The 14522-nt window shown below is 41.4% G+C and overlaps 1 protein-coding gene and 1 long non-coding RNA gene across 4 annotated transcripts in view; one reads left to right on the top strand and one right to left on the bottom strand.

Moving 5' to 3' along the window:
- Window positions 1-14522, bottom strand: part of LOC113037346 (exostosin-1) — a 342532-nt gene that overhangs the window by 142647 nt on the left and 185363 nt on the right. The window lies entirely within an intron of this gene.
- Window positions 4446-6036, top strand: LOC113037352 (uncharacterized). Of its 2 annotated transcripts, XR_013901942.1 has the most exons (4): window positions 4446-4501; window positions 4616-4716; window positions 5636-5654; window positions 5746-6036. It is a non-coding gene; the product is annotated as an uncharacterized LOC113037352 (long non-coding RNA). The 2 variants fall into 2 exon arrangements; XR_013901943.1 differs by lacking the exon at window positions 4446-4501 and having other exon boundaries at window positions 4555-4716.

Below are 14522 nucleotides of genomic sequence, written 5' to 3'. Positions count from 1 at the left end.
CAGCTAAATAGAAGGATGGAGCACTAATAAAGTGGTGTATTAGTAACACATCTAGGCTGTTTCTGGGGCTTTCAATGGGAATGTGCTAAAGGAGTTATTAAAAACGTCTTCACACTGGATTCCAATTCACATGATGAGCAACCTGGTTAGAAATCAGGAACTTATCTGTTCAGATGATAAATTGCACAGAGCTTGTTTACTTAATGCAGTGGTTCCCAAACTTTTTTTTACTATGCCCCCCTTTGTTTTACAAGAAAAATGTTTGTGCCACCCCCCGCACAAACACATCCTCCAACCACACACCACTGTTGTGATGTGTGGTCCAACTACATATAAACACACACACACAAAGTAACTCCTAATTGAAAGTGCCTATTTTGGGTCACTTTTGCCGGTGTTGTGCCAAAAAGTGATTGCCTGCCAAAAACTGATTTCCAATGTTTCTGTGTATTTTTTTTCTTTCTTTCTGCAACTCCGACAGTTGGCTAACCTCTCTCCGTGCTACCTTGATCTTAGCCTCTAGCCTCCTTCTCCATGGAGGGTACTGCCCCTTGTGGCTGTTCAACTTGTAGCCAAGCATCTCACTGATCACTGCTGCCGTATTGTAGATCAGCTTGTTAGTGTCGGTAATCGTGGTTCTAGGTATCGTCCGTAGTGCTGCATTAACATCATCTAGCAGACCTTCTAAAGGTACTTCACGTAATCTTGGTAACCGGCTACGGGGGTCCAGGTTTCAAGCTTGGCCATGATCCTATCTTTCAGGTCAGTTCCTCTCGGACTCAACGATCCTTCTCCTATCACACTTGGGGCTTGGTACCCAATCTCGGGTGGGGGTGACCTGACCTGGCGTCCTGGCTCCCCCTTGCCGTAGCATTCATGTTGTACCTCATCAATCTCTAGCTGTGAGAGCAGTCCCTTCTTTCGAATGTTGTAACACTGAGCTACTAGTTGTTTCGCCGTCATTGTGGATGTTGGGTATCGAAGAATCCATAGGTCCCGCCAGGGTTACTTGCGTAGTAGTATTCCAACAATGCCCTGTTTTCGTCTCTTGCCCACCGATGCCTTCTTGTTCGAGTAGCCCACTTCTCGTCAGGGTGCCCTGGTTCCTCAACACCTGACGCGGACCTTGTTGATCTGGGCGACGTCCGAGCCGGCATGCCTTCATATTTATCTGTCTCGCTCATGTCTGTAGGCTTGCTTAGCTTAGGGCGTCTAGCCTTAGGACCCTTACGCCCCAGGCGGGAATCCAACTTGCGAACCTCTGGTCCAAAGGCGTGTAGCCTAACCACTACACTATCCAGCTGCTATATATATATATATATATATATATATATATATACATATATATATATATATATGTATGTGTGTGTGTGTATATATATATATTAGGGGTGCAACGATATTCGTATCGATATTGAACCGTTCGATACAGTGCTTTCGATTCGGTACGCATATGTATCGAACAATACAACATTTGTAATTTATTTTATCAACTTTCCTTCTGACGATGCTGTCTGTGTTGAGCGCTCAGTGAATCTGTGTTCGACTACTCCGCCTAGGCTGCACTGTCGAGCGCAGATCCACTGAGCGCTCAACACAGACAGCATAGTCAGGAGGAAGAGCGCAGGGCAAGCTAGCGAGACAGAAGTTAAGCTCTCCTTGCAAGATGGACCTCCCCCACCCTCATTCAGATCTGGCGTTTGGAATTATTTTGGTTTTCATGTGACGTATGACCCTGAAGGTAAGCGAGTCATGGACTAAAGTAAAACAGTATGTTGGATGTGCCATGCAATGCTTAATTACATTGGTGTGAACTAGTGTGTTAGCTCGTTAACGTGTTGGCCGTCTAGCCCCATGCACGGGGCGATCGGCGGTAGCTCGTTAACGGAGATTTGCCGTGTTGTGGCGTTAAGGTCATTTCAACGAGATTAACCTGAAAGCACTAGTGGGAACACAACGAATATGACTGCACATTTACGCCGACATCATCCTAGTGCAAAGACAAAAACAACAAGCATGCACTAACTTTAGCCGAGTCATTTAGACAGCTGTTAGCACGTGATTCTCCTTATGCTGCTGAGAATATAGCCCAGAAGAAGCGGATAGTATAGCTTTTATTTTGGAAAGAGACATTTCTCTGTAATAAACTCTCTTTTCCAAAGATGAGTGATTCCTCAATCAGATACAGGGCTTGCAAAATCGCTAGCCTGACGTCCTGGAGCTAGCGATCTTTCCAGTCGGGCTACAAAAATCTATCTCTTTCCTGCCCGTCGGGCTATTGTAGGAAAAATATATGTCAATGCTTTTGCATTCTTTCAGAAATGTAGCTGGGTAATTATGTCATTGGCATCGGTGAGCCACTGTCAATATGTGACATATTGAAGTCGCGTTTGAATTTGCGCTTGTTTTTTTGCTTTCACTTTGCAATGACAGCACTGATCTGTGAGTGATGATAATTTGTGCACCAATTCCTCTGACATCGTCTTATTAATCGTTAGCTTACTATGCAAACATGACAAGTGAAATCTCCCGCAGCAAGCTTAAACATGTGAGAGGTTGATCGCGCAGAGAATCGCTGAGCTTATGTGAGTCCGTGTGTAAAAGTAGCAGTATATATATTTTAGTTCTGCTGAGCCAAATAAGACAGGTCGGGGTGAAGAAGTGACAGCCAAAGAAAAGCTTACCACAAAACGGAGAAGTTATGACAAATGAGACTATAAGGCAAAAAGAAAGTGCAGCTTTATGGTTTCATGGACAAAAGAATTTCTGTGGCTGCAATATGACGAGCTAAATAACCAGGGCTGCACATAAGTGGTCCGCAGGTGCACATTTGCTGTCAAAATAAAAAACGCGCACAAGGGTTAGGGTTAAATTTAAAAACTGTACTTTTGAGTTAAAATATATATTTATAATTTTAATAAATGACAAATTAAAAAGGCATGAACATTTTTTTTGTATCGAAAAAATATCGAACCGTGACACCAAAGTATCGAACCGAACCGAACCGTGAATTTTGTGTATCGTTGCACCCCTAATATATATATATGTGTGTGTGTGTGTGTATATATATATATATATATATATATATATATATATATATAGATATATATATATATATACATACACACACACACACACACACACACACACACACACACACACACACACACAGACTGACTGATTTTCCTTACTGAGGAGTTGGCAACACTGGCCATGGGCTGCGACACATTTATACAGCCCTATTTCGCATATGACTATGAAAGGCGTAAGAGGAAGTAGTTTCTTCCAGTTTAGATGATCCGAACGATATAGTTTCTTTCCACTGTGTTCCTGTTAATGAAAAACTACAAATTTACCCCAAAGTACTAAAATATCGATATTTTAATATGAGAATCGATTCTAGAACATAAATTACTGGTATCGGAAGAATCCGCACACCACTACACTTCAGACATAATTTTTCTCCCTTCAGCAGACAAACTTAAATCAAGTGATTGTAACACAAGTGCATCTGGAACCGATAAGCCGGATTGACAGGCAAGCAGACAAACCATTCCAAAGAAGTGAACTATTGAGAACTGAACCTCTCTACGAGAACTAGCTCCTAAATCCTATTCCTAGTTCTGCCCTTACATGTATGTCAACGGATGGGAAATATGAATTATTACAGACCAAAATGAAAATCTTATGTTTGCTTTAGTCATTCTAACTTATTTATGTATACTAGCATTCTAATTGTAGACAGAAAAAATATGGATATTTCAAATGATTATTCAAAAAACTCTTTAATCAGATCACCATCATAAATGGTGTGTGCCACAGCTTCAGTCATTTTATGTGCCTGATTGGCCATGGAACAAAAAAGGAACAGATCTCACCTAGCTGTGAATCGATCTGTCAGTAAGTTTTCCAATTACTTTTTAACTCCTGGAAATCAGGGACTGGGTTTGAAAATGTTGGTAATGCCTGAACAATTATCTAAATTTTTTTGTCAAAGGAAGCTGAAAGTCTCCACTTTATTCCCTTTTTTTTTAATTCTTGGCAAAATTACCAAAAAATGTAACTAACTCTATGAGCTTGCAAACTCTTTCATGAAGAGACGCTAATAAAAAGTGGGATATTCTGATCGTAAGAAGATGAACATCAATAAATCACTACATTGATGACCTTGGTGTATAAAAGACACAAAGATAACACCACTCTACAATCATACAAAATTGTATCAGAATTCATTCTGAACTTTTGAACCGCGCACAGGCAGAAACAATGAAACGCACACACATGCAAACATAACCTCATTGACAGAGATAATTGCTCATTGTACATTACAAAATACCATGTAATAGTCTACTTTTTCCATCCTGTATTGCACAAGCAACACATAAAGTAATTCAACAACTGGTATATAAAGAGATGTGCAAACACACAGCGATCATTACTTGTAGGCCTTACACCACTTACTTTCCATAGCCAACAGTTGAATTCCCTCTCAATCAGAAAGGTATGTATTTAAGGTATGTAATTAAAAAAAAACTACTTAAACTTGATAACTCAAAAAGAGCCATTAAATTCAACTTAAATAAAGTAATAGGATTTCTCTGATTCTTATCTCTAGGATGAAGTGCACTATACTGTTCCTTGTGCTGTCGATGGTCGTCCTCATGGCTGAACCTGGGGAAGGCTTTCTTTCCCATATTATCGGTGGACTTTCTAGCGGTAATCTTGTTGATATTTAGATTTTTTTTACCCATCATGACAGGGATTTTTTTTTTTTTTACAGTAACCCGTTCTCATGTATTCTAACAATCATCATCTATGTAGAAATTGTAGAAAATGTACGAATGGAGATGTGTAACTACTGTAATAACATTACAGTGTTTAATGTTAATTTAATGTTGGACTACTATGTTTACCAGTTTCTTTGCTCGCATTTCCTATGTAAATCATAAGTTTACTATATGCATAACCATAAACACATACATATACATTAAATATTTAATACATTTAAAATTTTAGAAAGAAACACACCAAGGTTTAAGTTTGGACAATAGCATATTTTTACACGGGAACCTTATGAGGATGAGAACCAATTTCTCTGAAAAAGTGAGGTGTCTGATTTTATTTAAAAGCAACAGCTAATGTCAGATTTGGCTGGAGGCTTATGGGCTTAAAAATTTAAAGTTGACCTGTAAAATTGTCTAATATTGAAAACATCTTACCCTCGCCTCATTTATTTTACCTTTGTTTACTTAAAATTAGGAATGCCAGTGATCATTACTTCCTCACTATAATACAGTTAACACAAAAACATAAGCTAGCTTCCTCAAAGTATTTTATCAGCAAAAAATAGGTTTTTGGCCGTGGTATCAGATACCATGATCGCAGCTCAATTATCATTTCTAGACAAAGCTAATTTAGGATAAGTAAGTTGTACACTACAGTTACGGTAACAGCATTATACATCCTGCATTACTGTGTTTTATATTATATGAATTATAGTATGGTAAGATGTACACTACAGGCACATTCCCTTTGAATGGTATAATTGCATTGTACATCCTGCATTAATATTATATGTATAATACTGTGTCAAATTCATACTACATTATTTCCATCTCTTTTTTCTTTTATTCAGCTGGCAAGGCTATCCATCGGTAAGAACTTGTGCTTCTACAATTATTGCAAATGCTTGACAACTACTCTTGTTGCATGTGGATCTAAATTGTCATTTCTCTCTGACCACAGCGCAATACAACGTCGCAGACAAAGAGGAGAACTGCAGGTAGAGCAGGAACTGCAGCAACAACTACAGCAACTGAAACAACTTCAGCAACAGGAAAAGCTGAACCAACGCTTTAACCGAGAGCAGCTCAAACGAGAGAGAGTTGTTTTTAACTAGACTTCCACCCGAAAGAGAAAGTCTAAAACTCTTTACTGTAGTTGAATGCTTTATGCGCCTCTGAAAAACAAACTAATTAACATGACCTGCTATGGCTTTAAAATGTGTCTGAATGATTGATGACATGATGAGATGATTTAAAGAGACAAATGAGATGTATTGAGTAAATTTTCAATAAGGTTCAATAATTTTCTGCAACACTTGTAATGTGTTGAACTACTTTACTGTTCCAGCAACACATTTTATTATAATGCTAAAGCATCCATCCATCCATTCGCTTCCCCTTATCCTTTTCAGGGTCGCTGGAGCTGTCACCCTGGACAGGTCACCAGTCTGTCGCAGGGCTAACACACAGAGACAGACAATCATTCCCACTCACATTCACCCCCGCATTCACACCTAATAATGCTAAAGCAAAAAATACATTTTCATGCACAAAAACATTTGTCCCTTGTCTAATTTAAAGGATACATGTGTTTGAATAAATATTGAAATAATTTGAATGGTTGCTCTGACCTTCATGCAGTTACAGGTTGTATTTAAAAAAAAAAAATACTATGAACAAGATGTTTCTGTGGTGGGCGAGAGGAGTGGAAAAGCGGGTTCAGGGTGTGGTCTCAAAGCAAGGTTTTGTAAAACCACTCGATCTGGCTCTTTGCCAGTGCTGATGATGCTCCCCCCAAAACCCCAAAGCCTTCCTGGAGGTGTCACAGGCGACTGCGGAGGAATGGACTCTCTGTCTGCTCCTGCTGAATGAGAGGCTCAGTGCCGCCACACTTGGGCAGCACTCATGATGACACCCTATGCTCAGCCTTTGACCAGGTGATAAGAATTGAGGTCAGATGGTCTGCCCTGAAGCAGCGCTGACATTTCCTCATTTTTTTTTTGATTAGGAACAGATTGTATCGTGTTGTGACACACCCAGTTGTTGATGCCTAGAAGAAATTATTTTCCAGGTGGCTCATTACAACCCAATGGCCGGTCACATGGGTATGACAAAACCCATACCCATGTGACTGGCGTGACTGTGTGTTCACGGCCCTACATGTTACCTGAGCATAAGAGGCAAATTGTTCAGAGGGAATTGGCCAAAATGCTGAAAACAGGAGTAACAGAAGAGTCACACAGCGCTTGGTGTAGCCCCATAGTTTTGGTTGTGAAAAAAGACGGGTCTATACCGGTGATGGGAATAACGGCGTTACAAGTAACGGTAACGGCGTTACTAACGGCATTACTTTTTTCAGTAACTAATTACTACTTCTATCGTTACAACGCCATTACCGTTACTAACAAGAAAATGCGGTGCGGTCGCGTTACTATTTTTCAACAACCAGACAGTTAAAGCTGTCTTCAGCTTACCGCATCAGTTGTACTGTATGGAAGTAGCCGTCTACGTAAGTTATCGGGGTGATACAGCTTTAAGCAGCTGCGCGCACTCCCGAGGACGGCAATTACTTTCTGCCTGATGATCACTTTTTGGCACAACACCCGGAGCTAAGGGGGCAAAACAATGAGTGCTGCTGTTTGACTGAGGAAGAATAAAGTAGTCGTGGTAAGCCAATCACATGACCACTTCAAGATGACAAAGCAACAAGGTGATATATACCAGTTTTTAAATTGTGTTGATAGGCCACGTAAAACCAGAGTCATGATAAACAATATGTGCATAATATGCAGCGTTTTTTCCTCAATAGTTTCGTCACGTTTACTGTCTGAGGACAGCTCTAGCAAGCACTCTCGGCTTATGAGAGTGCTTGCTAGAGCTTAGATCAATTGTGTTAATACAGTATGTCAAAATGAAAACATAACTGTAAATTCAGACACGTTAGGTTGTGCTGAAAAGGATGATACCAAACAAGCAAAGTAAATAGTTTTTAAAGGTGAAATGTTGGGGGAAAATCAAAAGTTGTTAAAAATGGCCAATAATACCGTGGAAAAAAATGTTAAACATTTTTTTAAAGTAACGCAATAGTTACTTTTCAAGTAATTAATTACTTTTAGAATCTTGTAACTCAGTTACTAACTTAGTTACTTTTTTGAAGAAGTAACTAGTAACTATAATTAATTAATTTTTCAAAGTAACTTGCCCAACACTGGTCTATACGGTTCTGTGTCGACTATTGCAAGATGAATTGTTCTGTCACACGTGCCACAGTTTGATGCTTATCCCATGCTCCAGGTCGACGAGCTCCTGTTAGGCACTGCTACATTGGTTTTAACCAAGGGCTACTAGCAGATCCCCCTGTCTGCATAGCCCAAGGAAAAAACTGGCCTTCTCCACTCCGTACAGTTTGTACCAATTCGTCACAGTTCCGTCGGCTTGTTTGGAGCCCCGCCACTTTCCAGACGCTCATGGACCGGTACTGTGTCCGAATGCTGCATATGCTGCTGTCTACCTGGATGATGTCATCATCCATAGTAACACCTGGGTGGAGTATGTGCAGCGGGTGGCTGCTGTCTTGGAGTCTCTGAGGAAGGTGGGGCTCAAGGCCAACCTGAAGAAGTGTGAGGCTGGACGGAGGGAGGTACAGTATCTGGGGTACCACTTGGGGGGGCGTGTCCCACTCAGACCCATTGTCAGTAGCATAAACTCAGCCACTTACAACATTTCGAAACACCTTGCTACCATCCTGGCACCTCTTGTGGGGAACACCCCACATCACATCAAGAACTTCACCGACAAGGTCCAGAAACTTACCCTAGATCCAGATGAAACCATGGTGTCCTTTGATGTAGTCTCCCTCTTCACTTGCATACGCACCACAGAGGCAGTGGAGACTATCAGAAAACGACTACAAGAAGACAGCTCCTTGGAAGACAGGACCAACTTCACACCCGATCAGATTTGCACACTGTTAGACCTCTGCTTCACCACTACATATTTCAAATACAACGAGGGCTTCTACAGACAAAAACATGGCTGCCCAACCTTTACATGGAAGAAGTGGAAAGAAAGGCTCTTGGCTCTTTTAAAGGGAGAGTACTGTAGGAGTGTTTAGCTTATTTTAGAGTTTAGAAATGTGTTAACATAGAATGTAGAACTATTGTAGAGACACTGCCCTCAATATAATAAAGGACTCACTGTGTCGTGAACTTAGGAGTAGATTGTAGGAGACCCCTCCCCCACTTGAAATGTGAAAGTAAAACAGAGAGCAGTTAATGCTGAGTGGAAATTTCCCAGAGAATGTTTGGGTGGGGGTCTCAACATTTGTAACTGGATAACTGTGGTCTGGAAGGGAGATGGGTTTTATGACCTAGGGAGTCACCTACACCCACAGTGCTTTAACTGTCACGCACACGCACACACATCCACACGCACACTCACTCATGTGCACTCACACATACACACAGGTATGCGTACACAGTCACACACGAGCACTCACATAGACACGCGGGAACGCGCACATGTAGGCATTCATGTGCTCGTGGACATAGATACAGACACAGAGTTTGCAGCACACCGTAGGGGGTTTTATGATGGGGACGCCTCTATAAAGCTGGCTGTAACGAACAAAGCGGTGAAGATTTTTTGGAGAGGGACACACCAGCCTCGTCTTCACTTCTAGAAGATGCATGCTTAAATGAAGATGAGTAAAAGATGAGTAAAGACGAATAAAGGTTTTGTGAAAATAACTACTGAGCTCCGGTGCAGTCTCTGGATGCTCGAGGAATAAAAAGAACCGGGGTAAAACAGTACCCAGCCACTGGTACAGATATGTAGACAAAACCTGGGTCAAAATCAAAACACAAGAAGTGGAATCCTTCACTGCGCACATTAACGCCATGGATAAAAACATCAAGTTCACCAGGGAAGACACAAAGGATGACTGTTTGCCTTTCCTGGACTGCGCTGTGCACATTGAAGAGAATTGCAACCTCAACAATGAAGTTTACCGGAAGCCCCCACACACAGACCATTACCTCCTCCTTGACTCCCATCACCCTCTGGAAGACAAACTTGGAGTAATTAGGACCCTACACCACCGGGCAGAACATGTTCCCTCTAAGCCTGAAGGGAAAAAGAAGGAACACACACATGTAAAGGAAGCACTTAAAACATGCGGCTATCCTAATTGGGCATTTATAAAGTCAGCAAAGATGCACAGAAAAGAAGGCCAGACACCAGCGAGGGAGGATAAGAAAGACAGACGCAACAACATTGTCATCCCCTATGTAGCCGGTGTATCAGAGAAACTCAGGAGAGTTTTCTCCAAGCACGACATCCCAGTGTACTTCAGACCCAGCAACATACTCAGACAAAACTGGTTCACTCGAAAGACAAAACTCCAAAACACAAACTTAACAATGTGGTGTATGCTGTACAGTGTAGCGAGGAATGCCCAGACCTCTACATTGGAGAGACCAAACAGCCACTTCACAAGCGCATGGCACAACATAGAAGAGCCACCTCCACAGGACAAGACTAAGCAGTTCATCTGCATCTGGAGGACAAAGGTCACTCTTTCGAGGATGCCAATGTTCACATGGACAGAGAGGACAGATGGTTTGAAAGAGGAGTGACCCACACCCATTTTCACACCTCTGCTCATGTGATTAGGTAGAGGATCATCAGGGTGTCCTTTGTCCCTCTTTGGGGGGAAACTCCCACTGGGTTTAAATCTGGGACTCTCCACCATTTGACCCTTAGAACTGAAGAAGCTTCTCGGATGAGAGGTGAAACGTCTTCAAGCAACTTAAAGAAGTCCAGACACTTTTCTTTGAAAACTCCTTTGACTAGACACCAGCAAGTGCTTCATGGAAACAATTCTTTCCAAGCTCCTTAGACTACGATGACCTGGATGACTGAGAACCTTCATAGACATACTTCCAATTTAGACATATGACTACTCCTTTCATAGTCATATGCGAAACACGGCTGTATAAATGTGTCGCAGCCCCTGGCGTGCGCACTCACAACAATGGCTGAGCGGAAACGGAGTCATGTGTGGACGGATTTTACCTCCACAAACAGCCAAGACGCGGTTTGCAATATGTGGCAAGACAGTGAGGTGTTGTGGCAACACCACTGACCTCATCAAACACCTCAGGGTAAATCATATCACAGAATATGATGAACTTATGTTGAGGCGAACTGAAGAGGAGGCGAGGGACAGGTGCTGCTAGGGCAAGACAGACGTCTCTAGCGGAGTCCTTTAGTGCTGCAGGCAGGCAACATGCTCAAATAGCGCACAACTTCAGGTTTTTGTTATTTCTATATGAATATTCTGCATTATTAGCAATAAGAACAAGTAGTCTAATGTCCTTTAATCATTATAAAGCTCTATTATTATATTATTATTACAATTAAAATAATACAATAATATATTGTATTATGAAATACAATGAAACATTAAGTTTTTGTACAAAGTATCGGTATCGGATCAGTATCGTCGATACCACCCTGAATTTTAGTTGGTATCGGATCGGAAAGGAAATCAGTGGTATAGCACATCACTAGTTCTTGAGGCTCAAGCTGTAAGTTCAGTTATTCAGTCACAAGCAATGAAAAACAGAAATACAGGCCTACACTGTTTTCAAAAAGTGTGCTAAAATACAGTATATTACTAAAAAAAAAAATTAACTAGCTAAATTAAAGGCTGGAGCACTGAACAACATACTGAACTGCCAATATCTACAGGGGTTTAAAGAGTATTAGCAGCATATCATAGCCGTTTATGAGTTATTGAAAACGTCTTCAATTTTCATTCCAGTTCCTTTACATCTTTCTCTAAGCTCGTTAGAAATCAGGGCCCGTATCCCTAAAGATTCTGAGAATCCTCTCAGAGAGCTCCTAACTTAACCTAAAAATTCCTTGCCAGGAGTTTTAGCTTAGAAGTGATTCCAGAACATTTTCAGTGAACTCTGAGCAAGGAATGGATGGAAAATCCCATCTTAGTGAGGAGGTGTGGTTGACCCCGTTGCTAGGTATGAGTCATCATTTCAAAAGCCGTGATTGGTTGATCCTACAAGTTTGATGGAAATGAGCTTTTGGTGATAATGAGCAAAGGATGTACCCTCAAATCAATAAACATATTATACACTCTAATCTTATGCTGACTGTAATTGTAAATAATATTTCACATTCAAGAAAATATCTGGAAAATGAATAGTAAGCTGTAGGGGTTATAGCCATTAGAATCTAAAATATGTGAAAACTTAAACTCATTACACCCTGTTCAAATAATGATTCGTGTCTTATTTGCTCATATTAATATCCTAGCTGGCATATTTTGTACTTTCACTCCCATATGGACCCCGTTGAAAACAAGATGGCCTATCTCAAGAGGCTGTCCTTAATGAAGTAGAAATCACAAAGTTACAAGTCCAGTGTGGTCTTAACGAGGGTAACACGGCTCAGCTTTTAGCAATGTCTGTGATTGCAGACCCAAGTCATCACTGCTGGCATTGTTGCATTTTCCCGGTTGCCAAATACCTCGGGGTTGTGATTACTTTCGTCTCCGGTGTAATAGCGTTGTGGCGTCGAGTTGGTGAAGTAATTGCATCTCTAAGGAGATCCACCACAAACATGATTCCTGCACGATCCAATCTGTAGCATCTCAATAATTCCCTGTCATCCAGTGTTTGCAGGACATCTCTCCTGCCTCTTCTGTTGGCCATTTTGTGCAGCTGCTTAGGGGAACTCCTAAGCCACTAAAAGTCCTCTTCCCTGCTCTTAGCAGATCTCGCCTTAGGAGCCCTTTTAAGCGCTAGGAATCTTGAGGAATAGCTTTTATATTAACTGGGATTGTCATGTCACTTTTAGGGGAAATTCTAAGAAAACGTCATGACTCTGAGAATTTTCTTAGAATTTGGCCGCTAGGAGCCACTTTTTGCACAAAGATTCTTTAGGGATACGGGCCCTGGAGTTTATCTGTTAAGGCAGCGGTCCTCAACCCCCGGGCCACGGACCGATACCGGTCCGTGAGTCGTTTGGTGCCAGGCTGCGAGAGTTGAGGCTCGGGTGTGAAATGTATGGTTTTCAGGGGTTTTATTGGTTTTTAGCGTTATTTTGTTATCGTTTTTATCGTTAACTCTGTTTTCCTGGGTCTTTTATGAATAAATCTTCTTTTTTTCGGTACTGGTACTAGTTTTATTTTGTTGTATTTATCCGCGACACCTTAAAAGCCGGTCTGTGAAAATATTGTCAGGCATAAACCGGTCCGTGGCTCAAAAAAGGTTGGGGACCGCTATGTTAAGGTGATATATTAGAGAGGACTGGTTTTACTTAATGCTTATTCTATTTCCACCAAACATTGATAACATGATTGATCTCAAAGCAGTGAAAGCAAACTCTCTTTTACAAATTGGTCTCTTATTAGTTGCCCATCAAAGATCTGAGGTTCATTGACTACGACCATGCACAAATAACTAGAATAACCTTAGCAAACTCATGCCATTGTAAACTGGAAACAGGCACACTCAATCAGTGGCTTAAGTATGCTTTGAGAGACAAAAAAAATGCAGCCACAAGATGGCCGAAATTTAAAGGATAGATCCAAACAAGTAAGCCACTTGGGGAGGGGAGAGATCACTACTTTGGTAGGTTTTAAATTGATACTCGTTTTTAGGTTTCACTTGATAAAAACTATATTCTATGTTTTATACTGTATAATTGTGTGTTTGTGTGTGTATGTGTGTGAATATGGCTTCCAGTGTAAAAAGTGCTTTGAATGCTCACAAAGAATAGGTAAGTGTTACATACAGTGGGGCAAAAAAGTATTTAGTCAGCCACCGATTGTGCACGTTCCCCCACCTAAAATGATGACAGAGGTCAGTAATTTGCACCAGAGGTACACTTCAACTGTGAGAGACAGAATGTGAAAAAAAAATCCATGAATTCACATGGTAGGATTTGTAAAGAATTTATTCGTAAATCAGGGTGGAAAATAAGTATTTGGTCACCTCAAACAAGGAAAATCTCTGGCTCTCACAGACCTGTAACGTCTTCTGTAAGAAGCTTTTCTGTCCCCCACTCGTTACCTGTATGAATGGCACCTGTTTGAACTCATCATCTGTATAAAAGACACCTGTCCACAGCCTCAAACAGTCAGACTCCAAACTCCGCCATGGCCAAGACCAAAGAGCTTTCGAAGGACACCAGGAAAAGTATTGTAGACCTCCACCAGACTGGGAAGAGTGAATCTACAATAGGCAAGCAGCTTGGTGTGAAAAAATCAACTGTGGGAGCAATCATCAGAAAATGGAAGACATACAAGACCACTGATAATCTCCCTCGATCTGGGGCTCCACGCAAGATCTCATCCCGTGGGGTCAAAATGATCATGAGAACGGTGAGCAAAGATCCCAGAACCACACGGGGGGACCTGGTGAATGACCTGCAGAGAGCTGGGACCAAAGTAACAAAGGTCACCATCAGTAACACACTACAACAGCAGGGAATCAAATCCTGCAGTGCCAGACGTATTCCGCTGCTGAAGCCAGTGCATGTCCAGGCCCGTCTGAAGTTTGCCAGAGAGCACATGGATGATACAGCAGAGGATTGGGAGAATGTCATGTGGTCAGATGAAACCAAAGTAGAACTTTTTGGTATAAACTCAACTCGTCGTGCTTGGAGGAAGACGAATATTGAGTTGCATCCCAAGAACACCATACCTACTGTGAA

The sequence above is a fragment of the Astatotilapia calliptera genome, chromosome 15, assembly GCF_964374335.1.
Source record: "Astatotilapia calliptera chromosome 15, fAstCal68.1, whole genome shotgun sequence".
NCBI classification, from domain to species: domain Eukaryota; kingdom Metazoa; phylum Chordata; class Actinopteri; order Cichliformes; family Cichlidae; genus Astatotilapia; species Astatotilapia calliptera.
Note: the sequence above shows the minus strand (reverse complement) of the source record. Positions and strands in the feature narration are given on the sequence as shown.